We start from the raw sequence: 27,379 nt of genomic DNA on the forward strand, positions 1-27,379 counted from the left end.
GAGCAGAGGCTGCCCATGTTCCCTTAGGTCCCACCCTTCAGCTATTGATCCCCATTGATCAGATCCCCTCTCAGGCTTCTTCTCTCCAGGCTGAACAGCCCCAGCTCACTCAGCCTTTCCTCACAGGGGAGATGCTCCAGGCCTTTCATCATCTCCGTAGCCTCCTCTAGACTCTCTCCAGGAGATCCCTGGCTTTTTTATCCCAGGGAGCCCAGAACTAGACACAACACTCCAGGTGGGGCCTGACCAGGGCAGATAACTCATTATAAATGACTCCCTTATGGATCTAAACAAGGCCGAGCATGTGGAGCTTGCACATGCCCATAGGTTAAACACCAGCAATGTTCAATCACGTTACTCCAGATAATCTGTAACTAATCCAGACCCATATATAATCAGGGACACACACTTCAATGCACAGGGTGGATTCCTGAGGAGAAAGTTGATGCCTGGTAATCAGTCGAGAGACAAAAATTTAAATTACAATTGATTTCTTTTGGCCACAAGTAAATTAATCTATGCAATCATTTAGCCTTATGACAGTTACCTACCCTTTTAACTCACAAAAGCTATTAAAAGGATTATTTGGCTAACATCCGCAAAGAGCTCAGAAGACAGGTACTATGTTCTGAAAAGGAATGACCTAATAGAATTTTCTTCAGCTATCACCGCTGATGTCTTTCTCCACAAGCTAACAGGGACTCAAAGTGCTTCAAAAGTCAAACTGTTAGCCAAGGGGAAAGAGAAAGGGAAGATATTCTACCCAGGGACATGCAGAAAGAACTACAGAGAATATTTACACTTCAGGCTACAGGTGTATATATGGAGCTGGAATGGAAAATAAGTGGGTATAGTAACAGAGAGGTTTCCATGGTTCCATCTCTGGTGCTCCATAGAGAGGTATCTAATATCAGTGACCAAGCCTTGTGGATGGATGCATCTTGGCTCTCTGCAGTGGTCCAGAAGCTACAGCATGACATTCCTTCTATCAGGGGGGTTTACAGGCTTTGGGAAAGATCATAGAACCACAGAACAATCTGAGTTGGAAGGGACCCACGAGGATCATCAAGTCATAGAATCACAGAATGCTTAGGGTTGGAATGGACCTGAAAGATCATCAAATTCCAACCCTCTGCCATGGGCAGGGACACCTCTCACCAGACCAGGCTGCTCAAGGCCCCATCCAACGTGGCCCTGAACGCCTCCAGGGATGGGGCAGCCACCACCTCCCTGGGCACCCTGTGCCAGGGCCTCAACATCCTCGTAGTGAAGAATTTATTCCTAATATCCAATCTAAATCTCCCCCCTTCCAATTTAAACCCATCCTCCCTTGTCATGTCACTCCAGGCCCTTCTAAAAAGTCCCCCCACCTTCCTTGTAGGTCCCTTCACAGACTGGAAGGTGCTGTAAGATCTCCCCAGAGCCTTCTCTTCTCCAGGCAGAACCAGCCCAACCCCAACTGTCTCAGCCAGTCCAGCTCCTGGCTCCACACAGGCCCAGCCAAGTCAGAGAGGGCACTGAGGGCATCGTCCAGATGCTTCTTGCCCTCAGCCCAGCTCAGGGCTGTGACCCCTTCCCTGGGGACCCTGTGCCAGTGCCTGACACCCCTCTTAGGACAGAACCTGTTCCTGACACCCAGCCTAAACCTCCCCTGGTGCAGCTTCACGCCATTCCCTTGGGTTCTGTCCCTGCTGCACACAGATCAGCAGGATTCCAGGCAGACTCCACTCAGCACACACCCAGCAGCCTATGGGGCTTTTTTCTTCCACTTCTTTTTTTCTTTTCCTGTGAAGAAATCCGAGGAACTCTCAGGGCAAAAGGCTGGCCTAAACGAGCTTTTCCAGAGGTAGCAGCAACCAGCTTCTGGCCTGGTCTGGGTTGGAAGGGACGGAAAGGATCTCACAGAGTTCCAACCCCCTGCCACAGGCAGGGACACCAACCTCCAGGCCTGGAGCTACACAAGGTTGCCCAGGGCCCCAGCCAACCTGGCCTGGAACACCCCCAGGGACGGGGCACCCACCCCCTCTCTAGGCAGCCCCTTCCAGCCCCTCACCACTCTCTCTGCAAAGAACGTCCCCCCAGTCTCTCCTCTCCCCCTTCCCTCCTCCAGCTTCACTCCAGCCCTCTTGTCCTGCCAGTCTCTGCCCTTTAACCAGCCCATTCCCCTCCTGTTCCTGGGGTCCCTTCAGGGATGGGAAGGCTGGAATGAGGTCTCCCCACAGCCTTCTCTTCTCCAGCTTTTCCTGGGATACCATGCCTGGCCCCAGCCCCATGTAGCAAAGGGAAGCACTGGGTGGCTTTGGAGAAGGACCTGCTGCAAGGCGGCTGCTGCCATTTCCAAACCAAACCATCTGGCCCAAATCTAGGGCTCCAGTTGCCTTCTTTCTCTCCAGGAAAGGAGGTCACCAAGAGCAAGGTCATACACAAGATGAGTGGTCCCAGCAGACCACAGGTCAGGTGCTGTGGTCCTGCACAGCAATCCCAGCATCTAAGTATGGATGGATGGGAAAGACAAACACAGAGGTCCCTCAGAGCCAGCCACACCAAACCTTTTAAAGATAGTTCTACACCAAAACACTTCTCTGGTAAATGTCTTAACTGCATTTAAAACATTTTTCCCGAGGCAGTCACAAAAAATATGAGCTCATGCTGCTGACTTATTGCCAAATTTTCAGTTAAATACAGAGAGCTGGTTTGTTTTCCAAAGAGGAACAAATTACACTTAAATATATACAAACGTTCTGAAGGTCAGAGAGGCTAATGACAGAGAACTGGATTTCTCAGAGAAAGATCTGCTTCCAGGGTGAGGAGCCTGGAAGAAGCAAAGATCAAACCCCACAAAAGCATGAGAAGATCACCTTCCACCATCTTAAAACTGGAACATGAGGAGATGAGAGAGCTGAAGCAAAGGCTGCAGGTACAAGATGACAAAGGCAGAACAGCGATATTACTGATACTAACGGAAGAGGGGGGGAAAAATGGTGCCGACCTCAGATACGACCAAAATTTGGGTTGCAAACAGAGGAGGAAAAAGGGAGTTTTCCAAGAGACTCTGGATCTGAGAGCGCAGAAGACGGTCTCAGTTGCATCTCAGGATGCAAACTCTCCCAGACAGAGATGAGCAGCGAGGCAGGTCAAGGAGTCCTCAGCTGGACTTGGGCAAGGAGATGTGGTCACACAGAAAAGAGAGGAAGCTCGAGCTTCCCACATCTGATGGCAGCACAGGATGCTGTTTCAGTAACACTTGAAAAGGGTTACAAATAGGCTTTGACTCAACTTTGGTCTAAAGTTCAGTGGGACAGAAATGCCTTCCCTGCCCGCCCCTCCCCCCCAAGTAAAGGTTACTTAAATGTTTTTGCCATTGAATGGCACATCAGACAGGAGACAGGCAGCCCCACACCCACAATTTTAGTTAACAAAGTTCAGCCCTGAACAATGTAGCTTCCACCACCATCAAATCATGGTTCTGGAATCACGGATCAATATCCCCCCCCCTACTTCCCTCTGTCTCCTTTTAGCACTGGTTTGGGCTGGGATAGAGTCATTCTCTTCTCAGCAGCTGGTATGGGGCTCTGGTTTGGATTTGTGCTAAAACAGCAGTGATAACACAGGGATGTTTTTGTTCCTGCTCAGTAGGGCTCACACAGAGCCAAGGCTTTTGCTGCTTCTTAGCTCACCCCAGCAGTGAGTGGGCTGGGGGTGCACAAGGGGAGGGGTCACAGCTGGGATAGCTGAGGGATATCCTCACCAAAGGGATATCCCAGACCACATGGCATTGTGCTCAGCATATAAGGGGCTTGAGAGTGGTGACTTTTGGAGTGCTGGCGTTCACCTTCCCAAGTCACCGTCACACGTGGTGGATCCCTGCTGTCCTGGGGATGGCTGGACACCTGCCTGCCCACGGGCAGCGGGGAAGGAATTCCTTGTCTGGCTTTTGCTTTACCTATTGAGCTTGATCTCAACCCACGAGTTTTCTCCCTTTCACCCTTCCCATTCTCTCCCCCATCCCACTGATGGGGTCGAGCTACCAGCTGGGAGTTAAACCACGATAAAAGGGAAGGTGCAAACCACGTCCCATCACAGCAGCAAGAGCAGGCATCCCCACAATCTAGTCCATACACAAGTGAGAGCTCAGGAACCTTTGCCCTTTCCACATTATTCATTACATAAATTATCTACTAAGACAGGGAAAACACTCCCAGCTCCCCTCTTTCCTGCTGGTACAGACAATAAAGAAGTATCTTTCAATATTAATATGGAAATCATGGCCACAGTTGTAGAATCAGATTGGGATGTAATGAACAATCTTGTCCCCAGCTTAAGTTGCTATAAAGGCAGCTTAAATTTACAATGGATGAGTCTTGGTGGCAATCTGTTTTTCAGATATTAAAAATCTCATTTTCTCAGTGCCAAGGACAAGTGGAAGTGTGAAGCACTGGAGTATCAACTCTGCATTTGTCTCACTTGACATGAAATCATTCTCATTTTAGTTCAGATTTTTAATGCAGTTTTGGGGATCCACTTCAGTTTCCTTCATTTCTCCCTGCATGCAATTAAACATTTTGAAGTATAGTTCACCCTGATCCACGGTGCCGCGCAGAAGCAAAGGAGGAAGTCGCTTGGTGAAGATGAGGTTGATAGTGCTTATCTGGAAGTGACGTAGGGAAACAGACTCTGTAACTCGGAAGTTATACAGTAGGTATGTTTATTCAGCGCTGGGTGCACGGGGGATCGCTGCACCACAGATGTGCACACCCGGAGTAACAAAACCCGTCCCATATTTATACAATGAGACAATGACTATTCAATTAACGTCTATACATATTCATCACCTAAACCCGCCTACTCTCACTTCTTATGCTGATCAGCTCATCAGTCCTTTGTGATTGCGCAGTTTCTTCCAAAAATTGTGGGCAAGGGTCTTTGGTGGTCCTTGGGAGGAAGGCCCCGAGTCCTCCTCACCATGTACTTTTCACCTTTCACCTGGAATGTGCTGGTCTTGCAAGCTTGCAGTGTTCTTATCAGTCTGAACTAATTTATGGCCTTGTTAACTATCCATTTTCCTCTAGTAACCAGGTCTATGAAGGTAATTCATGTCCTTTATCAGCCACCTGTTTTCTTTAACAAAGAGGTAACGGGATGGGTATCATTCCATCCTCAAGTTCTTGCTCTTTATCTTCTCCTCGAGATAGTACAAGGCCTTCACGAGTAATCCCTTTGCTATGGAAAAGAAAAAGAGACTCCCCTTCTCCTTCACAAGGTGTTCCACATAATTACCTAGCTGAGCAAGAGCTGCTCTCCATAATTATACTACACTACATATATAATCGTGATTCTATACCCTCAGATCAATTCCTATACTACACTACATATATAATCATGATTCTATACCCTCAGATCAGTGTCAACTCTGCATTTGTCTCACTTGACATGAAATCATTCTCATTTTAGTTCAGATTTTTAATGCAGTTTTGGGGATCCACTTCAGTTTCCTTCATTTCTCACTGCATGCAATTAAATGTTTTGAAGTATAGTTCACCCTGATCCACGATGCCGCGCAGAAGCAAAGGAGGAAGTCACTTGGTGAAGATGAGGTTGATAGCGCTTATTTGGAAGAGAAATTCATTTTTCCTTTTAATTTCTGAATGAGTCACAGAGTAAAAAACATCATGCCACCACTTTGTAGTTCACTGATGCCTTCCTTGGGCAGTTCTTAACAAGGGCTTTACAAATAACAAATTAAAAGCTCTTTGTCCTTGGGGAGGAGAAACATCACCATTTGTCAAAGGTAAAACATGAATGGGGGGGGCAAGTTGTCAGCTCAAAACCACACAGAGGATGGTATCAGCTGTTGGATGTGATATCTGCCTGAGGACACAGGTCCCACTACTACAGTAGGACTACCAAACAACCAAGTTTCAGCTTGCTGCTGGTGAAGAAATGAAGCCCTGAAGATGAAGTTCTACCACTGCTGAAAGGAGAGTAAAGGCAGATTCCCAGCCCCATGCAGAATTACAAACCAATCCTCTCCTAGAAGTAACCAAACCCACTTCAGAATGGAAGTCTTTTACTTAACGTACAGCTCGAGGTCTCTAGGAACTGTTGGTCTCCTGCCTGGACTCTGTGTGTGTGTTTGTGTCTAGGAACCTGGGCTGCTGGATTTCATCTGCTTCACCTTCCTCAGGCTGGGGCCAGGGTGAAGTAAAACAAAACAAACCTGTTACAGAGTCCCAGAATCACAGAATGATGGGGGTTGGCAGGGACCTCTGAAGATCATCTAGCCTAAACCCCCTGCCAGAACAGAATCCCCTCAAGCAGGCTGCATAGGACAGCACCCAGGATCATGGGGTTTGAATGTCTCCAGAGATGGAGACTCCACAACCTCTCTGGACAGCCTGGCCCAGGGCTCTGCCACCCTCCCAGGAAAGAAGTTCCTCCTCATGTTTAGGTGGAACTTCTTATATTCAAGTTTGTTACATGACTTAACTTACATCCAGAAGCTATCTTGCCTCCAAACCAACAAGAGACCAAGGATCCATCCATTCTAGTTCATTCCAATGGTTAATCACCTTATCCATTACAAATTCGTACCTGAATTCTAGTCTGAACGTGTCTGGCTTCAGATCCCAGCCAGTAGCTCCTATTGAGCCTTTCTTCACTAGCTCAGAGCCCTTTATTCTTGGGAGATGAAGTTCAGACAGGCTGTTGTTTACCCAGTGCTTTTAAAACTCCAGGTACTGCATTCCTATCAAAACCTAAGGATAAATTCATCTGGGTGCACGCACAAAAGTAGGACTAGTGTCCAAAATACTAAAGCTAATCTAGGACTCTCTAGCCCATTTTCCCAAAATAGGCTTATTAGGGAAAGGAGAAAAAAAAGCGCTCTGCCATATGACTTGAGGATGTGTTACATTTGTGCCCTGGAAAGCAAGGTTAAGAACCTTCTGTAAGAGCTGCCACCTCCTGAGCACGCACTGTGGCTTGGCAATGTGCAGCAACCGCCTTCACGTGGTCACTGTACCACAGCATGAAGAGAAGAGATGTTTCTCCAGGCTCCAAGTTATTTAAATATCACTTTAAGGCAGTACTGATCCATACCTTGAGCATGGTCTTGTACTCACCCTCGAGAAGGTGAGCAATAAGGTCTCATCAAGAATTGCTGCTGAACTAGTACACGGTCACAGATTTGCTGCAGCTTTTGGGTTACCTTGACCCAACGTTTGCAAAGAGCATGTTGGCTCAGTGGTGAGGTAACATGGCAGGAACTGCCATGGCAGAGACCTCATCTTAAGGGGTGGGCTGTGATCAGTTGAGGTTGGAAGGGGCCAACCTCCTGTCACCTTAAGTTGGCTGCCCCAGACCACATCCATGTGGTTTTTGAATTTCTCCAAGGTGGAAGTTCTACCACTCCTCCAGGCAGCCTGTGACAGTGAATCAAAGGAGGACAAATGGATCAAGAGAGCATATACACTTCAAAAATACAAAACTACTTGAAGAAACTGCTCAGAAGTTACCTCCAACCAACACAGTTTTCAGCTTTTCTGTGACAGTTTTAGTTTATGAATCCCTTTACACTGCAACCCAGGAGAACACCACATTTTGGGATTAGGATGAGGGAATATGGCAGTATCTTGCCAAGCTTACTGCAAAATATTTTTGGTGGGACCCTCTTCTTCCTCAGAACTCTTTAGCTGAAAGGAAACCACCACAGTAAGTCTTTTCCCCTTTAGAAAACACACACTGGGACTCTGTGATCAAGGCACAGCTGGTAAACTTTCAGAAGAAAGTAAATCATCCTTTCTACAACATGCCCTGCAGTAAATCTCCACACAACAATTAGCCAAGGATTGCAGTTAAACTTCTTTCTCTCTTCCTTCCCTCTTCAACCCCAATCAAAAGAAACCTCCTTGCCCAAATGTAGTGGGATTGCCTGGAGTACAAGCCAGAAGCCAAGCTCAGGTTTGAAGGAGACCAGCAATGGATCCTCTTTACAGAAAGATTGAGGTCACAAAATTATAAAGTTTCCTAAAGTCACCCAAAGTTTCCAGAAAAGTGGAAAAGTTTATCTGTATCTCACTGGAAGGGACCCCAAATTACTCCAGAAGTCCCAGAGATACATAAAAGTCAACTCAGTCCCAGCAGAAGGACACAATTTGGTATCACTTTGTCCTTTTCCACACCAATATTTGGAAGAACTTCTTCCCAGTGAGGGAGCCCTGGGACAGGCTGCCCGGGGAGTGTAGAGTCTCCTTCTCTGGAGATATTCCAGCCCCATCTGAACAATGACCTGTGCACCCTGTCCTAGGGACCCTGCTTTGGCAGGGGGTTGCACCCCATGGGCTCTGGAGGTCCCTTCCAACCCCTATGATGCTGTGATTCTGTGATTAATGGTGGCTGGAAAACAAAATGCTGGCATTGAGATACATCTGCAGACAGGTTCCAGCAGAGAAACCTAGGCTGTATTGTCACTGTTGCCTACAAGTGAGCTTCTGGCCTTCACATACCAAACACCTACACTGTTGTATCTCTTGAATTTCAGTAGGTTGGCCCTGCAGTCATAGAATCATATCATGGAATCACTAGGTTGGAAAATACCTTTGAGATCATCAAGTCCAACCGTCTCTGTCCACTACTAAACCATATCCCTGAGCACCTCATCTACCTGTCTTTTAAATATATCCAGGGATGGTGACTCAACAGCCTCCCTAGGCAATGTCAAAAAGATTCCTTGGAACCAAAGGCCAGGCATGAATTGGCTTTCTGGGCAAAAATTACATGTCAACCTCGTGAGTGGAAGACTGACAGGAAGGCAAAGGAGCTCACAGCTACTAGAGATAACCAACACCTGCTACAAAGACCACTTTGTTATCATAGAATCAGAGAATGGTCTGGGTTGGAAGGGACCCCAAGGATCACAGAGCTCCAACCCCCTGCCACAGGCAGGGCTACCAACCTCCAGGCCTGGAGCTACACAAGGTTGCCCAGGGCCCCAGCCAACCTGGCCTTGAACACCCCCAGGAATGGGGCATCCACCCCCTCTCTGGGCAGCCCCTTCCAGCCCCTCACCACTCTCTGTGAAGAACTTCCCCCTAATATCTAATCTAAACCAGTCCACTCCTTCGTGACAAAACAGGTTATCTTAATCCACTTAGATCAGTTTGAGCACTGGGAAGGATGAGAAAGAGCAAGATGGTCACTCACACGATGAGGCACATTCAAGAGATGATGACTCTCAGTTGAGTTGTTCAGTTCAGAGTGTTTGACACTGAACTGCAATGAAGCAGATGCTGCCATGGAATTAGTAACCACATGTCAGAAGACAACAAGCAAGAGCAGAGAGCTGATGGAGCAGCCCCATCCCAGCTAATTCCCACAGAGGTACAATGGGCAGGAGATACCCTGAAGTAGAGTGAAGATGTAAAGCCCTTACATGTAGGGCATCCCAACAGTATGGATTACACCTCAAACTCTGCAGATACACACAGTGTAAAGAATACACATCAATCTGCACAAAACTGCAGATGGGAGATTGCCAAATCCTCGAGTCCAAGCCTGGGCCAAACACACAGTAAATGAGAGGCTCATTCAAAAAGAGATCCTAATTAACGCTAATTACCTTGACAATTTTCTGCTAGGACTCCAGTGACATAGTAGCAGTGGGTAAGCCAACTGAGATTCTGTATTGCCAAGCACAAGGTCTGCATGCTGTGAGCACACCTCCACAGCACAACGCTTTGATGTCAGCACCTTGGCTTACAACTCTACTCAGACATGCTCACCTGCACTATGGACCTGAGTGGTTATGAGGGCAGTAACACTGGAGGTGAATTTCTCACCAATTAGAACAACTCAAATAAATTACTATTCAGGATGCTGTAGAAGAACTTGACTTCCTGAAGCACCCCAACTTTGCCATCACTTTAGTCTATCCAGCACCAGGGATGGGTTTTGGCACAGAGGAGTTATGAAGCCAGGATGGGACAGCTGGGCTGGCTCAGCCCAGAGAAGAGAAGGCTGCTGCTGGGGAGAGCTCCCAGCCCCTTCCTGTCCCTCCAGGGGCTCCAGGAGAGCTGGAGAGGGGCTGGTGCCCAGGGCAGGGAGGGCCAGGCCCAGGGGAATGGCCTTCAGCTGCAAGAGGGGGATGGAGAGGGGCTGGGAGGCAGAAATCCTTCCTGGGCAGGGGGGAAGCCCTGGCACAGGGTGCCCAGAGAAGCTGGGGCTGCCCCTGGATCCCTGGCAGGGCTCAAGGCTGGGTTGGATGGGGCTTGGGGCACCCTGGACTGGGTGGGGGTGTCCCTGCCTATGGCAGCGGTTGGGACTAGATGAGCTCTGAGGTCCCTTCCCACCCAAACCAGTCTGGGGTTCCATGAATCACCCTGTCCATCCACAATTTGGGTGCAACAGGACACAGACACAAGAGTACACTCCAGGAACACAAAACCATCTCTTGCAGTTACAGCTTCCAGGTCTCAGTGGGAAGCTCACTGAGGTTGGAGAACTACCCTGCAGACTTGACCTGCACACCCCACATCATGAGAAGTACCCGACTGAGGGAAACCCAACAGCAGCAGCACAGCACCCTGCAGGTCTGGGATGTCAACAGTGCCTTCAGCACAGCCATTATATTGTAATTAAGTATAGGATTTTAACGACAGTCTGGGAATTCCACTCCAGCCAACAGCATCCTTGTCCCAAAGATCATACAAACATCCAGTTGCCTTGCAGGTCATGGCCAGTGACAGGCAAATTCAAGAGCACAAAACCAGGAGGTACCACAGAAACCTACAACAGCCCCAACAAAACAGCATGTTTATCCAACTGGTCAGACAGGGACCTTTCCTGGCTCCCTAGGGGACCTCTAGCCACCTTAGCTGGAGCCACCAAACCGTCTTTAGTGGAATTCCAAAGATCATACTTGCCATCAGGCCACTTCACAGAGAGATACTGCAAGAGAGGGGAACAGCAAACCCTTGGCAAGCACAGAAAAAGCTACTACATAATCCTGTGTGAACAGAAAAGTGCCCAAAACAAGATGCCCAACACCAGGCACATACTCAGCTGAAGAACCTATGGCCAGTTGCTGACCTAAGAAAAGAAACCAGAAGGGTATCTGTCATCACTAGTGCCAGGAACAAGGATGGAAGAGAAGCAAGTAATGTCTCACCATCCTTTATTGCTGCATCGCTGTGAGGCACCAGAAGTATGAAGAGAAATGTGGCATCACTTACCAATAGCAAATGCCCTGCATAAAATTTAAGAGAAGCATTATCTTCTTTACAATCAGGTTTAGATTTCAGATCATTATCCCCTTTTCCTAATGAGTGATCTGATAAGAGGCTGTGCAAACAGCACACGTGAAAACTAACAGTATCTATGGAAAGGGCATGTGTTTGTTTGAGGTGGTTTTCAGGGGGTTACTTATTACCCAAAGAGCATATGAAGAAGAGTGAGGCATCAGTATGTTACAGACCTTACTGCTGTGAGCACACCCTGTACAGAAACTTCCTAACACTGCCTTACACTTACAGAGTCATAGAATCACAGAGTGGGCTGGGTTGGGAGGGACCCCCAGGGTCCCAGAGCTCCAACCCCCTGCCACAGGCAGGGACACCAACCTCCAGGCCTGGAGCTACACAAGGTTGCCCAGGGCCACAGCCAACCTGGCCCTGGACACCCCCAGGGACGGGGCACCCACACCCTCTCTGGGCAGCCCCTTCCAGCCCCTCACCACTCTCTCTGCACAGAACTTCCCCCCAGTCTCTCCTCTCCCCCTTCCCTCCTCCAGCTTCACTCCAGCCCCTTGTCCTGCCAGTCTCTGCCCTTTAACAAGCCCATTCCCCTCCTGTTCCTGGGGTCCCTTCAGGGACGGGAAGGCTGCAATGAGGTCCCCCCACAGCCTTCTCTTCTCCAGGCTGACCCAGCCCAGCTCCCTCAGCCTCTCTCCATGGGGAGCTGCTCCAGCCCTCTGAGCATCCCCGGGGCTCCTCTGACCCCTCTCCAACAGCCCCGCATCTTCCTTGTGTTGGGCCCCAGCTCTGGACACAGGACTCCAGCTGGGGAGGGCAGAGCAGAGAGGGACAATCCCCTCCCTGTCCCTACTGCCACCCCTCTGCTGATGGAGCCCAGGATCCCCTCACCCTTCCCAGCTGCCAGAGCCACTGCTGGCTCATGTTAAGTTTCTCATCCACCAGAACCCCAGGTCCTTCTCAGCAGGGCTACACCTTCCTCCAAATAAAAGTAATAAAATAACTAATCCCAGAGTACCTATTAGAAGTGGCAACAACATTCAAAAGAAACATCATCCGGATGCTGAGGCAGAACATCCTCACTGCAAACCCCGGATACTTCCCCGCTCCATCCCCTCAGCACGCCCCAGACAGAGACCGCTTGCCAGCTAAATATTATTCTTGCAAAAGCCTTCTCCTGCTTAACATATTAACGGGGATTTATAGGAGTGACTGTCTGGAACACTGCTTAACAATGCTAATAGCAGAGTTCCAAGAAATCAGTAGTTTGGCAATTACAAATAGAGCAAGAGACGCTGAAATATGCGCTCACGCTCCCTAAACCTGTAATCCGAGGGTGGGTTTTTTTTCTTCTCCCCATAATAAGTGGTTTAAATTTAGTAGGAATGATTCACTCTGAGCAGGTTGGCTTGGTCTTTTTTTTTTTATCCCACTTGGAATCCATCTTGGATGACATCTAACAGGGAGACTGGAGGAGGGAAGCAGAATCTGGCTTTCTGAAGCCAAGACAGTCCATTAAACGTGGTGTCTTCCGTAAGTTTGCTACATAACCTGGTGATTTCCTCCTGCTATAAACAGGAGATATGGGGCAGACAAATACCCAGTGAGTATCATAGAATCACACACTGGTTGGGGTTGGAAGGGAGCCCAAGGATCAGACAGTTCCAACTCCCCTACCACAGGCAGGGCCACCAACCTCCAGGCCTGGAGCTACACAAGGTTGCCCAGGGCCCCAGACAACCTGGCCCTGAACACCTCCAGGGATGGAGCACCCACCCCCTCTCTGGGCAGCCCCTTCCAGCCCCTCACCACTCTCTCTGCACAGAACTTCCCCCCAATCTCTCCTCTCCCCCTTCCCTCCTCCAGCTTCACTCCAGCCCCTTGTCCTGCCAGTCTCTGCCCTTTAACAAGCCCATTCCCCTCCTGTTCCTGGGGTCCCTTCAGGGACGAGGAGGCTGCAGTGAGGTCCCCCCACAGCCTCCTCTTCTCCAGGCTGACCCAGCCCAGCTCCCTCAGCCTCTCTCCATGGGGAGCTGCTCCAGCCCTCTGAGCATCTCCGTGGCTCCTCTGACCCCTCTCCAACAGCCCCACATCTTCCTTGTGTTGGGCCCCAGCCCTAGACTCAGGACTCCAGCTGGGGCCTCAACAAGGGCAGAGTATCCTAGGGCTGCTTTTGCTCTAGGCTGGGTTGAGGGCAAAAAGAAGACCCGTTCCCTGCGGTCTGAAGACCTGGACTGTGTTCCAGCACAGTGATAAAGCCATGAGAGCCTCCCGTGCCACGCTCAACCTAACCAGGCTGAGCAGCACCTTTGCCTTGGATGAGCCAGGCTTAGGGGAAGGACCACATACCTGTTTGTGCTCTAAAAATAACAACCCAAAAATCCCTCCTGCTCTGATGCACTGTCTTGTTCATAACTTCACAGAATCACAGAATCACACACAATGTTGGAAGAGACCTTTGAAGATCACTGAGTCCCACCATTCCCATTCTATGCTAAACCAAACTTGGGGGGCTTCTCTTAGACCTCACTATCTGCTGCAGACAGGAAGGAGTTAACCCAAGTTTAAGCAAGCAGCAGCACAGGGAGAACAGGGGCTCTTCAGTTTCTGTGCTCTACTTGAAAGAGAACTACTCAAAAGAGCCCAGCACAGGGACACCAAGGTGATGGAGGGAGTGGAACCCCTTCCTCATGAGGAGAGGCCGAGGGAGCTGGGCCTCTTTAGCCTGGAGAAGAGGAGACTGAGGGGTGACCTCATCAATGTCTATCAATATGTAAAGGGTGAGAGTCAGGAGGCTGGAGCCAGGCTCTGCTCAGGGGTGGCAGCGACAGGACAAGGGGCAGCGGGTGCAGCTGGAGCAGAGGAAGCTCCATGGGAATGTCAGGAGGAATTTTGTCCCTGTGAGGGTGACAGAGCCCTGGGACAGGCTGCCCGGAGAGGCTGGGGAGTCTCTTCTCTGGAGACATTCAAACCCAGCTGGATGTGTTCCTGTGGGACTCAGTCTGGGTGACCCTGCTCTGGCAGTGGAGTTGGACTAGATGATCTTTCAAGGTCCCTTCCAACCCCCATCACTCTGTGATTCTCTACCCACCACCAAAAGAAAAAGAAAAGAGCCATGTCCATGGCAGAAAGCCTTGACCACAGACGCAGAACTCTGGCAGGTGGCTTTTGACGCATGGAACTGGGAAGGAGGTAGGCAGGAGAGCAGATGACAGCTTTGGGGACAGCACCGTAGGATTATTACAGCAAAACTTTGCTAAATATATCTGCAGTGTAAAGTAGGTGGGTCAGAACATACCTCCAAGAGAAATCCGTATTTGGAAGCACAGCCCAAGTGGCAAGCTATACGTTCAAAGTAGGTATAAGCAGAAGCATAAGGGCTTTAAGCAAGAACACTTGAAGGATTTGGAGTTTCCCTTCCCCCCCCCCCCCCCCCCATATATATTCAGACAGAATGACAAGGCAGGCCTGAAATGTCAAATACTCCTTAGGAAGTGGGCCAGAAAAATAAACAAATGCAGAGAGACTGAACCGACCTCTAGTCTCAAATGGAATTATTTAGGAAGCTTGGAAGCAAACTGAGACTCTGAGCTACCGGCTTCATCCTCTCACCGGCGACTGGGCTGAGACTGGGCAACTCGTTGCACATGTGAGGCACAAAGCTGCTGAGCGGGGAGCCGGCTGTTTCCTGAACACTCAGTACTCTCTGAATCACAGAATTCTAGGGGTTGGAAGGGACCTCAAAAGATCACTGTGTCCAACCCCCTGCCAAAGCAGGGTCCCTAGCACAGGGCGGCATCCAGATAGGTCTTGAACATCTCCAGAGAAGGAGACTCCACACCCCCCTGGGCAGCCTGTTCCAGTGCTCTGTCACCCTCTCAAGAGCTGTAGAAACCAGAATACTAATTCCAACTTAAGAATCTGACAAGATAAGCATAAAAAAAAAGTAGAAAATTGCCATTTTTTCTTTGGGAGAATCCTGAGAAACTGATGAATCCTGGTTGGGCTGTGACCGAGTTCTGCTGAGTTCGCTCAGAACAGGAAATCCAGCTTCAGCTGTGGGAATGTACTGGAAGTGTTGGTAAAAGCCAAAAATTGCAGAACATTTGGAAATGCATAATTTAGTAGAGGACATCCAGTACAGATTCATAAAAGGAAGGTCATGCCTGACAAATCTGCTGAAATCCTTTTTATTATACGACCAAATCGTTAGGTTAGACAAGAGCGAAACAGTGGACATAAGTTATCAGGATCTCAGGAAAGCATTTGATTTTGTACCACTCAGACTGATTTACAAAGTCATAAAGCATCAGAGAGGGAAAAGGGATTGAAATGGATTAAAGAACATTTTAGGGATAGGAACAAAAGCAACACAGAGAGAAGGAGGAGTTGGAAACAGAGAGGGGTAAAGGTCAGTCTGCTGCTAAACGGGCTCTGAGGTGGGGAAAACTTTGGCTTGGCTACCATCGAGTGCTGGGTCCAGTTCTGATCTCCTCACCATCAGAAGGACATGGAGGTCCTGGAGCAAGTGCAGAGAAGGGCAACCAGGCTGGGGAAGGGGCTGGAGGGCAAATCCTCTGAGGAGCAGCTGAGGGAGATGGGGGTGTTCAGCCTGGAGAGGAGGAGGCTGAGGGGGGACCTTCTCCCCACCTCCCCTGCCCTGCCAGGAGGGTGCAGAGAGGTGGGTGATGGTCTCTTCAGCCAGGGGCCAGGAGATGGGACAAGGGGCAATGGGCTCAAGCTGCCCCAGGGCAGGGTCAGCTCAGCTGGGAGGGAAAAGTTCTTCCCTGGCAGAGTTGTGGCACAGGCTGCCCAGGGAGGGGGCTGAGTCCCCAGCCCTGGGGGTGTTTAACAGGGGGGAGATGAGGTGCTGAGAGATCTGGGTCAGCACAGGACAGGGATGGTTGGACTCCAGGAGCTTAAAGGGCTTTTCCAACCTTGGGATTCTGTAATTTTACAGGCAAGAGTACCAGAGACCCGCAGCAGAACTTACTAACGGGTGGTAAATCAGCAGGGAATCAGGTGGAGAAGGATGGATGAGCCACGCTCAGCATCTGACCCAAGGACATCAAAGGTGTCAGGTCAACCTGTGGGATCCACCTGTGCTGGAGCCGATGTGCAAAAGGAACTTTCTAGCTGGCAACATGTGGTTGTTTTAAAGAGGATTTGATACTTTTATGGTCATTAATAAAATCTGCAGCTCTGCATGTTGTGGTAATGGTATGGGTCATTAAATCTGAAGCTTCTGGGAATTAAGCCGATAGCCCGAAAGGGTCAAAAAGAAAACTCCTCCTGTACTTCATCAGAGGAACAGCTCTGCAAGCTGGGCAGGTGCATTAATTGTCTGAGACTGACCACTACTTGACACACAACGTTACATTAAACAGACCTCTAGACTGATCCAGCATGACCATCCCCAGAAATGACTAAGATTTGGTGTAGGACTCACCAACAGAAACCTTGTCCTTGCACGAAGCCAGTTTGGTTTGCTTAGCTCCTCTTAGCCTATTGTGCACAAACTAAAGTAGTTCTACTTACTCTGAGACCTTCAACAGCCTGTTGGGACTATCTCCTCCTGAAAACTGCCAGTGATTCTCACTGCTGGTTGACCTGTGACGAGATCTTGATGACAATGCAAGAAGTTCTTCTCCTTGTCTTTCCTCTCCTAAGAGAGCAGCAAACCTTTACCGTGTGTCCTCATGAGCTGGGGTAAAATTCTCCACAGGAAAGGGAGCTTCAGCAACATGCTACCCAGCTCAAGGTCACCTGGGATAAAGATGAGACCAGAACGTGGCTCTTCTGATTCCTACTCCTGTGCCCTGAATACCAGCCCACAGTGCTGCTGCCACCACCTGTGGGGACGAGCCTTTCCATCTTTAAGGCTGTCAAATCCCAGCAGCTTTTATGAGCATTAAAAAAAAAATCACTTTAAATAAACTTCAGTTGTGGTTTTTTTCCTTTAAAAAAAAAGGGAGGTGGAAAAAAAAAGGGTTACAGGAGAACAGGTGGACTCCTGTGACACCAGAATTCTTCAATGCACAAAGAACCTTTCATCTGGCTGTTCTACATGGCACCTTTAAATATTCTTCTCCATAAAGGCATGATATGCAAGAGCAAAAGAATAACGGAGAAACAGTAATCCCTAACAGATCAACTGTGCTTTATCTACACAGATTCTGCTTTCATAAAAGCACAGAGGAAAAGAAAGGGGGGGGGAGGGAGAAAAGTACATTCTTATTGTTTTCTGAAGCTTAAAATAACCACAAAGTGAGAAAAATCAAAGCTGCTCCATAGAACAACTAAGGAAAAAAAGTCTCACTGAGCAGTTGAGAAAGCCAGCGAACGGCAGAAGGGAGAATTAAGAGATGCAGCAAGTGCTGTGGTCACCACCATGCTTAGATCCTAAATTTGGTCTATGCTGAAACCAGTGTGGCTTAAATGGGAAGCATCTCCTAGAACGGACGTGGCCCCATATGTAATTACAGCTGCCGTGGGCAGCCAAGGCTGCGGCCACCGTTCCGTACCCCACGTTCACTTGGGAGCTTCTCTGCAAACTTTCTTCTCCCAGATATACTGGAATTAACCACAGGCAATTTCTGGAGGGAACTTGGTAACTGTGAGAGGCACAGAAGGCAAAGGGAGGGGAAGAATCAGAACACATCATCTGTGTTGCCGATGGGCAGAGTTGCCATCAATTTACTCTCGTGGTTGATTGATCGTGGGGGGGTTTCCACTTCCAGAACCAAGGGGAAAAGGCAATATTGGCTCAGAAACAGCTATAGCCAATCAATGGTTGTGCTTTGCTTGAGCACAGGGCCCAGGCTGGTGCTAGGGGAACCAGTAAGGAAGATTTTAAACTAGAAGATGGGTGATTTAGGTTGGGTGTCAGGACAAAGTTCTTCCCTCTGAGGGTGGTGGGTCACTGGCCCACGGTGCCCAGAGAGGTGCTGGAGGTCCCATCCCTGGAGACATCCAAGGTCAGGGTGGATGGGGCTCTGAGCACCCTGCTCTAGTGAAGATGTCCCTGCTCACTGCAGGGGTGGGACCAGATGGCATTTAAAGGCCCCTTCCCACCTAACACAGTCTGGGATTCTATGATTCTAAGTGAACAAAACACCAGCTAGCAAAACACTCCTTTATTCCCCCATTGAGACACTGCCTATTTTCCAAAGCATTGAGCTGTCCTGTGACATCTACAGGCTGTCAAGCTTTTTCCCTGTGCTCCCAGCACTAACCAGTGCCACATCCAGGGTTTGCACAAACCCTTTTTACCTCAACCTGTATTATCTGCTGGACTGAAGCCACAGACAGCTCTGAAACTCCATGAACGTCTCCCTACCCAGAAAGCTTCCCAGCCACAGCACAGCTTATGTCCCAAACACCCTCTCTGCACAAGCATTTCCTTGGAGCTCTTTTCCCAAGCTGAGCTCTCAACCCTTTCAAGCAGCCTTAAGGTGTCTCCTCACTCCTGTCCAAATGGGTCAGGTATCTACCAGCTCAAACAGTGGTTCAAAAGAGAGTGTCTCAGAGCAAGGCTGACTTGGCTTCAAAGCTGCAAACCACTCTGTTGTATGGCAGTAACACCATGAACTGAAACCACCTGAAGAACCACACCAACCCTGACTTTCATCATTCTTAGACGTGCCTCTCTGTTACTCTGTCTCCATGCTACACCCTGTATTTCCAAAGAGCAGGGAAGAGTCTTTGTAATTCACTTTCAAGACTTCCTGAAGGTTATTTATACATTTTTATACACAAACTTCATTTTAAACCCAAATAGAGTCCATGAACCTCATCTCATTCAGCCCCACCAAGAAGCAGCTGTTGGAGAGAAACCCAGGAGCCCAAGAGCTTTTACACACACGTGTAAATTAAAGTTACAGTGGGTGCCAATTCAAAAGAAGTCCTAAAACTTCTCATGGTGGGGATGTGTGCCTCCACCTCCTCTACTGCCAGGGGCTGTGGTACCACAGGTGAGCCAGCAGCAGCCTCCCAAAAACACACTTCAAGAGGCATGGTGGCATCATCAAAGGTGGGAACCACACTTGGCCTCTACATCCTGCTGCAACACAGGCTGCTAACAAGTTTCAGACAATTCTGATTCCCAAAGATCTGTGTGGTGTCTCCTCTGTACCTGCAACACGAGCAATGGGCAGTACCAGCAATAAGCTGCTGATTGATTCAGCCCTGCTGCGCACACCACCAGCTTCCAGTCTGAGGGGCAAGGAGAGCAAGAGCACAGCTATTTCAGTCACACATTACTTGGTTTTGATTCTGAACTTTTCATTTAGTTCCCCGACCTTCAGTAACAGCAGATACACTGCTCAGAGGGATGTTCATAGAATCACAGAATCCCCTGAGTTGGAAGGGACCTGTAAGGACCATCGAGTCCAGCTCCTGGCTCCACACAGGCTCCAAGTCAGAGATGGCACTGAGGGCATCATCCAGATGCTTCTTGCCCTCAGCCCAGCTCAGGGCTGTGACCCCTTCCCTGGGGAGCCTGTGCCAGTGTCCGACCCCCCTCTCAACACAGAACCTCTTCCTGACACCCAGCCTAAACCTCCCCTGGGGCAGCTTCACGCTGTTCCCTCGGGTTCTGTCCCTGGTCCCCAAAGAGAGGAGAGAGATCAGTGCTGCCCCTTCACTCCCCCTCATCAGGAAGCCACAGACCCCATGAGATCTCCCCTCAGCCTCCTCTTCTCCAGGCTGAATAACCCAGGGACTTCAGTCTCTCCTCATAAGTCTTCCCCTCCAGACCCTTTCCCATCCTCGCTGCCTCCTCTGAACACTCTCCAATAGTTTCTTGTCCCTCTTGTCCTGTGGTGCCCAAACCTGTCCCCAGGACTCGAGATGAAGCCCCCCCAGTGCAGTGCAGAGCAGGACAACCAACCTATTTCAAAGGTACACACACCAAAATCCAGATGGGAATGAGCATGAAGCCTTTCCTACACATGCTTTTACACCTACCATACTCATCACCAGACCATTTTCCCTTCAGCTGGACAGGTAGCCTGTTGGAAAGTTTCTCTTCCCATTTGAGAACTGAACATTTTTACTCCAGTTACTCAACCGGAGTCTCCAAGTTTGGAAATTGGACAGCCACCAGAGGACTGGAGGATACATAAATCAACACATCAGTCCTAAAATATAAAAGCTACCGTTGAACACAACGTGCCAAAAATAAAATGTGAGTTCCTCTAGACAGTCTGCAACAGGCAATTATCTAAAAAACAATTTTTCACCAAGTTCTGCACATTCCTGCTGACTAACAGTTCTGCTGCCAAGCACAGGAGACTCTGGGATGGGGTTTGTTCCTTTTTGGTTAGTTCTAAGAATATTATCCAACATCCTGATCTATGGAAAGGGGTATTTCCAGCTTCCTTTACTCCTTAGATCTTCATGATTCTTTACATCTGGTTGCTAATGTATTGGCACAGTTACATGTCACCCAGATCTGTCCCCGTCCACACACAGTTACTGCTCCTTAAGCCAGTTTAAGCCCTGTTTAAATATGAATTCCCAGTGACTTCACAGCTCAATTCCCACGACTGACATTAGTCATATCACTTAAAGAACTCCTGGAAGACGTTCAAAAGTTACAGCAGTAAGACTGCTGCAAGATGCTCTTGAGAACAAAATGGGTCTTTGAGGGTGTCTGGAGACCATGGATCTCATTTCTTCCTCAGTTTCCACCTTTCTAAACAAATATCTAACCCTCCACTGCCTGCACTGGTTAGGAGTTCTCTCCTACCCAGCAATCAAAATAGATGCATTTTGTATTTAAAAAAACATTAATTCTTTTAAGCTAAAGGTGGCACAAGGATGTCATGTCCCTAGAAGATGACGCCAGTTATGAAAAGGGGAAGGTATGTCCCTATACTCCACTCCCATGAGACCCCACCTGCAGTACTACACCCAGTTCTGGAGTCCTCAACGTAAGAAAGACAGGGAACTGTTCAAGCAGGTCTAGAGAAGGGCCATGAAGATGATCAGAGGGCTGGAGCAGCTCTGCTATGAAGCCAGGCTGAGAGAGTTGGGCTGGTTCAGCTTGGAGAAGAGAAGGCTCCAGAGAGATCTTGTAGCACCTTCGAGTACCCGAAGGGGCTGCAAGAAAACTGGGGAGTGATAGGATGAGGGGGAATGGGTTTAAATTGGAAGGGGCAGATTTAGATTGGATATTAGGAAGAAATTCTTCACTACAAGGGCAGTGAGGCCCTGGCACAGAGTGCCCAGTGAGGTGGTGGCTGCCCCATCCCTGGAGGTGTTCAAAGCCAGGTTAAATAGGGCTTTGGGCAACCTGGTCTGCCCATAGCAGGGGGTTGGAACTTGATGATCTTTCAGGTCCCTTCCAACCCAAACCATTCTGTGATTCCATGACCTTAAAGTACTTTAAAAGCAAAGTATTAGTGTGGAGGGATCCACAACAGTGTGCTGAGACAGCAGCGGGCTAAGACACCGCTGCTTCAGAAAGCTCACGAAATCCCTCCCGGATCTTAGCTAGCAAATGGAGTGGGAGAAGTTATGACCCAGTATTACCTAAGCCTCCAACCCAGACCTCTCCACTCTAGGAAATGACAATATTGCATTAAAGTGATAGAATTTCCTCCCTCATCTCTTTAACAGTAACATAAAGATGCTTTTATTGCTGCTCCTACAGAAAGAGGGGAACAAGTAAGCCAAAGTAAGTAATCCCTCACAATGTCAACACTGTCCTCTATCCAGTATGACTATTCCAGTAGAAATCATCCTTCTCCTCCATCCACACTGCTGCACCTTTGGAACACAGGCCACCAACTCTAACCCAAAACACAAAGAGGATGGTTCAAGGCCAGGTTGGCTGGGGCCCTGGGCAACCTTGTGTAGCTCCAGGCCTGGAGGTTGGTGGCCCTGCCTGTGGCAGGGGGTTGGAGCTCTATGATCTTTGGGGTCCCTTCCAAGCCATGCCATTCTATGATTCTATGGTTGCACCCTGTCCCCTCTTGCTGGCATTGGGATACTCACTGCTACTGAGCTTTGTAAGAGAATTATGATGCATACAGCAAACTCCTTGGGTCACTGGAAAGGGTTAATGACTACAGGGTTGGTTTCTTGCAGTTCTCCCCAAGGATTCACCCCCAAAACCCCACCAAATATTATGATAAAAAATTTAATGAAAATTTAAAAATGAAAAAGGGAAAGAAAAATACCCTGGGCTAACTTTGACAGTCCTTTTTTGGGACTTCCTTTAGAATCCCAATCAGCAAATAAAACATCTTATCCATGCCCCCACTGTCCTCATATTCACATTAGCATTTGCTCTTCTTTGAGCTCCTAGACTCAAATGATAGAAAGCAAAGTGAAAAAGAAAAGCTGAGACATGTCAAGTGAACAAATACATCTTACACCTTAAAACAGAACCATCCCTTCATCGACTCCTGAGATACTAATAATTTGTGTACATTTGAGGCCACAATCAGAGAATCACAGAGTGGTCTGGGTTGGGAGGGACCCCAAGGATCCCAGAGTTCCAACCCCCTGCCACAGGCAGGGACACCAACCTCCAGGCCTGGAGCTACACAAGGGTGCCCAGGGCCCCAGCCAACCTGGCCTTGAACACCCACAGGGACGGGGCACCCACCCCCTCTCTGGGCAGTCCCTTCCAGCCCCTCACCACTCTCTCTGCAAAGAACTTCCCCCCAGTCTCTCCTCTCACCCTTCCCTCCTCCAGCTTCACTCCAGCCCCTTGTCCTGCCAGGCTCTGCCCTTTAACAAGCCCATTCCCCTCCTGTTCCTGGGGTCCCTTCAGGGACGGGGAGGCTGCAGTGAGGTCCCCCCACAGCCTTCTCTTCTCCAGGCTGACCCAGCCCAGCTTCCTCAGCCTCTCTCCATGGGGAGCTGCTCCAGCCCTCTGAGCATCCCCGGGGCTCCTCTGACCCCTCTCCAACAGCCCCACATCTTCCTTGTGTTGGGCCCCAGCTCTGGACACAGGACTCCAGCTGGGGCCTCCCCAGGACAGAGCACAGAGGGACAATCCCCTCCCTGTCCCTGCTGCCACCCCTTTCCTGATGGGGTGGCCAGCAGGCCACCATTATTTATTCTGATAAATAACAAACATCAGCTAATTTCAAGACCACTCATGCCTAATCAACTGGGCCATGGGAATATCAAGTTCTTGGGAAGAAAGAAAAAAGCTATGTTGGTCTAAAAAAACCCTCTTTTAACTTGCAAAAGGGGTCATGGAGCAACTCTTACCTGTGGCAGAGCAATTAGTCAAGAACCAGCAAGTGGCCTGGTGAGAAGAGCTGCACAGATGAGCTGCAGAAAGCAGGTCAAGTAAAGTAGGTGTACGGGGAAAAGTGCTAAGAGAGAGAGGTTTGGGCAGGGGCAGAGATGGGATGCCTGATGGCCTCACCTTTGCCAGTGGTAAGATATGAAGATGAAGCCCTGAGCATGTTTTTACCACTTTTAACTGCAAGGAATAAGACCCCAGTAGTTTTCTTGTGTTACCAGAGACTGGCTACTGGGCCGGTCTGACCGTCAGTCTGACCCAGGAGGGATATTATGCTCTGAAATGGCCTGGGTACAATTTATGTATGGCTGTTCCAGAAGCCAGAGCACGTGAATATATTGTAAAGCACAGCACATGTCAGGAAAGCCTCACTCTACATCTGCAAGGAGAAAACTGACACCGTAAGTCAACAACCAGTTGGCTGGGGGAGAAAGGGGGATGACACACATGCATATAAATGGATTAGATCACAGCCTCCCAGTCACTATAAAAGCAAGCTGGGAAGATTTACCTTTAATATCCTTAAAATGTTTTTAGGTTTGAAATACAAGCCATGATAACACCCCATTTTTCAGCAGCTGAAGCCAAACTTGAAGTAACAAAACGGTCTGAAGTAGTTAAGGGGCTACAAAACCCGCCGTGATTTCCAGTCAGCATTACAGAGCCTCCCAGAGTAACACTGTGTACCCATTAACTCCAAGTCCACAATTTGGCCAGAATTTGTTTTGCTGCATTACAGCCAAATCACTTTTTTGTGTCTGTCTTCCTCCTACGTGGGGCTGCCTTAGCAGAACAGGATGCCAATCCTGAAAGCACTGACTGTCTCCGACTTTACCATCTTTGATTAAGAAGGCCCTTTTATTGCAGGATCACTTAGACTTTACAGATAACTGTTGCTGCATTGAGATGAAGTTACTGGCAGGAAAAGCCTACAGTAACTCAGGGAAGAGCAACCAGAATACTAAACCTCCCCACTTGAGCTATTCCAGAAGCCCAACACAGTGATTATTTTCCTAATATTGACTTTTTGCTGAAAATTAGGTCAACTCTTTCTTGTACCCCCCCAGCAGACACAGAAAACAGTGTATTCCTCATTTCCTTACAAGACAATTCTGAAAGAATTCTGAAAGAGTTGTGGGGCTGTGGAACAGGCTGCCCAGGGAGGGGGCTGAGTCACCATCCCTGGATGTGTTTAAAAAAGGGTAGATGAGGTACTTAGGGATCTGGTTTAGCACAGGACAGGAAAAGTTGGACTTGATGATCTTAAAGGTCTTTTTCCAACCTTGTGATTCTGTTTCACTTTAAATGTCCTCACCATTTCCTACCATGGTAAAAACCCTCTCCCAAGTCACCTCTCCATCCTTTTGTGGCTGCATTTTCAGATTCTGCTCCAGCCACACACAATGTTGTTTCCAGTCCTGCTCCAGCCACATTGCCATCCTGGTTTTGTCTGTCTGTCCAACAGGTGCTACGAGCGGCAGGCAAACATCACCAAAGACAGTCACCAAAGACAGCCAGTCTGTACAACTACTCCTCTGACCACACTTCTGAGGGAGCAGACACAGAACAACATCAAGGGCTCGGGGGGTTTCACAGCCTCCCATTGTACCAAGGCTGGCAGGTTCCCTGCAGGATACCCCTTCCATGCCCTTTTACAGTGCTGCAGAGGAATACAGGCAATCCTCTTCCCCCTTTCGTATCTCTACCCTGTCTCACCTTATTTTCATATCTAAATGATCCAACAGACACACAAACTGCCTGGGCAGCTGCACCAGCCACCAGCTTATGCTCTGCATTCAGGTACGTGCAAAGCTTTTTTGAGACAGAGAATTAAAAATCTATGACATGGGACATAAGCACCCAGGGACGTTAACAACCACTGTGTATAGTTTACCATCAAGTCAGAGGTACCACTGCTTCCTCCTCCCAATTCTACAGATCACAGAATCAAAAGGTTGGAAAAGCCCTTTAAGCTCCTGGAGTCCAACCATCCCTGTCCTGTGCTGACCCAGATCTCTCAGCACCTCATCTCCCCCCTGTTAAACACCCCCAGGGCTGGGGACTCAGCCCCCTCCCTGGGCAGCCTGTGCCACAGCCCCACAACTCTGCCAGGGAAGAACTTTGCTCTCCCAGCTGAGCTGACCCTGCCCTGGGGCAGCTTCAGCCCATTGCCCCTTGGCCCATCTCCTGGCCCCTGGCTGCAGAGACCATCGCCCACCTCTCTGCACCCTCCTGGCAGGGCAGGGGAGGTGGGGAGAAGGGCTCCCCTCAGCCTCCTCTTCTCCAGGCTCAACACCCCCAGCTCCCTCAGCTGCTCCTCAGAGGATTTGCCCTCCAGCCCCTTCCCCAGCCTGGTTGCCCTTCTCTGGACTCGCTCCGGGACCTCCATGTCCTTCTGATGCTGAGGAGCCCAGAACTGGACCCAGCACTCACCAGTGCAAACAGTACAGATCCAAACAGCAACAGCACATTCCCCCCATCAGAATAAAGCAAGTATTTTCTAACTTATTAAGCAGAGTTTACACATCTGGAAAGGCCTGGCAAAGGTATTCATTGTCATTTCCACCAGCAGTTGCTTCAGCAATGGAAGGTGAAGCTATTTGTCACAGCATCACCACGGAACACAAGTGGCAGCAAACGAATGACCTGACAATATAGAATTCAAGTGAAACTGAGAGTGACAACATGCCAGGACCTCACTTTTCGCCCTGATTTACAGCGTAGCACATCCCACACCGGAGCGCTGGTAATCCACCAGGGTGAGGGAGGTGTTTGTTTTAAGGCAGTACAAAGGTAAAAAGTAAAAAAGGCCATGGTGCCACTCAGCAAGGCTTGGACAGGCTGGAGAGATGGGCAGGGAGAAGCTTAATGTGATGTAACAAGGGCAAGTGCAGGGTCTGGCATCTGGGGAAGAGCAACCCCAGGCACCATCAGAGGTTGGGGACTGGGCTGTTGGAGAGCAGCGTAGGGGAGAGGGACCTGGGGGTGCTGGGGGACAGCAGGATGACCATGAGCCAGAAATGTGCCCTTATGGCCAAGAAGGCAGATGGCATCCTGGGGTGGATTAGAAGGGGGGTGGTTAGCAGGACAAGAGAGGTCCTTCTCCCCCTCTGCTCTGCCCTGGTGAGACCACACCTGGAATATTGTGTCCAGTTCTGGCCCCTCAGCTCCAGAAGGACACAGAACTCCTTGGGAGAGCCCAGCACAGGGACACCAAGGTGATGGAGGTAGTAGAACCCCTTCCTCATGAGGAGAGAGGCTGAGGCAGCTGGGCCTCTTTAGCCTGGAGAAGAGGAGACTGAGGGGTGACCTCATCAATGTCTGTCAATATGTAAAGGGTGAGAGTCAGGAGGAGGGAGCCAGGCTCTGCTCAGGGGTGGCAGCGACAGGACAAGGGGCAGCGGGTGCAGCTGGAGCAGAGGAAGCTCCATGGGAATGTCAGGAGGAACTTTGTCCCTGTGAGGGTGACAGAGCCCTGGGCCAGGCTGCCCAGAGAGGTTGTGGAGTCTCCTTCTCTGGAGACATTCAAACCCAGCTGGATGTGTTCCTGTGTGATTTAGTCTGGGTGATGCTGCTCTGGCAGTGGGGTTGGACTGGATGAGCTTTGGAGTTCCTTTCCAACTCCTAACATTCTGTGATTCTGAAGATTATTTTTTCTGGGAAAGAAAGCGGCCCTGCAGGCAGCATCTTTAGCCAAACCCAGACACATCTGCAGCAGAGAACAAGCTCTGTGCTGTAAAAAGGATCCCAGGTTTGATGCTGTTGGGGAAGACACCATCAGCTTCACCACAAACTGTCCCTTTTCTTCCTAACTGCAAATATTTACGGAGTGCCTGAGAATGCAGAGCAATAAACCAAAGGTTTT

At 49.2% G+C, this 27,379-nt stretch overlaps 1 protein-coding gene across 2 annotated transcripts in view; it reads right to left on the minus strand.

Moving 5' to 3' along the window:
- HMBOX1 (homeobox containing 1) overlaps positions 1-27,379 on the minus strand; it is a 131,803-nt gene that overhangs the window by 71,216 nt on the left and 33,208 nt on the right. The window lies entirely within an intron of this gene.

Source organism: Gallinula chloropus, assembly GCF_964237585.1.
Source record: "Gallinula chloropus genome assembly, chromosome: 3".
Taxonomy (NCBI): Eukaryota; Metazoa; Chordata; class Aves; order Gruiformes; family Rallidae; genus Gallinula; species Gallinula chloropus.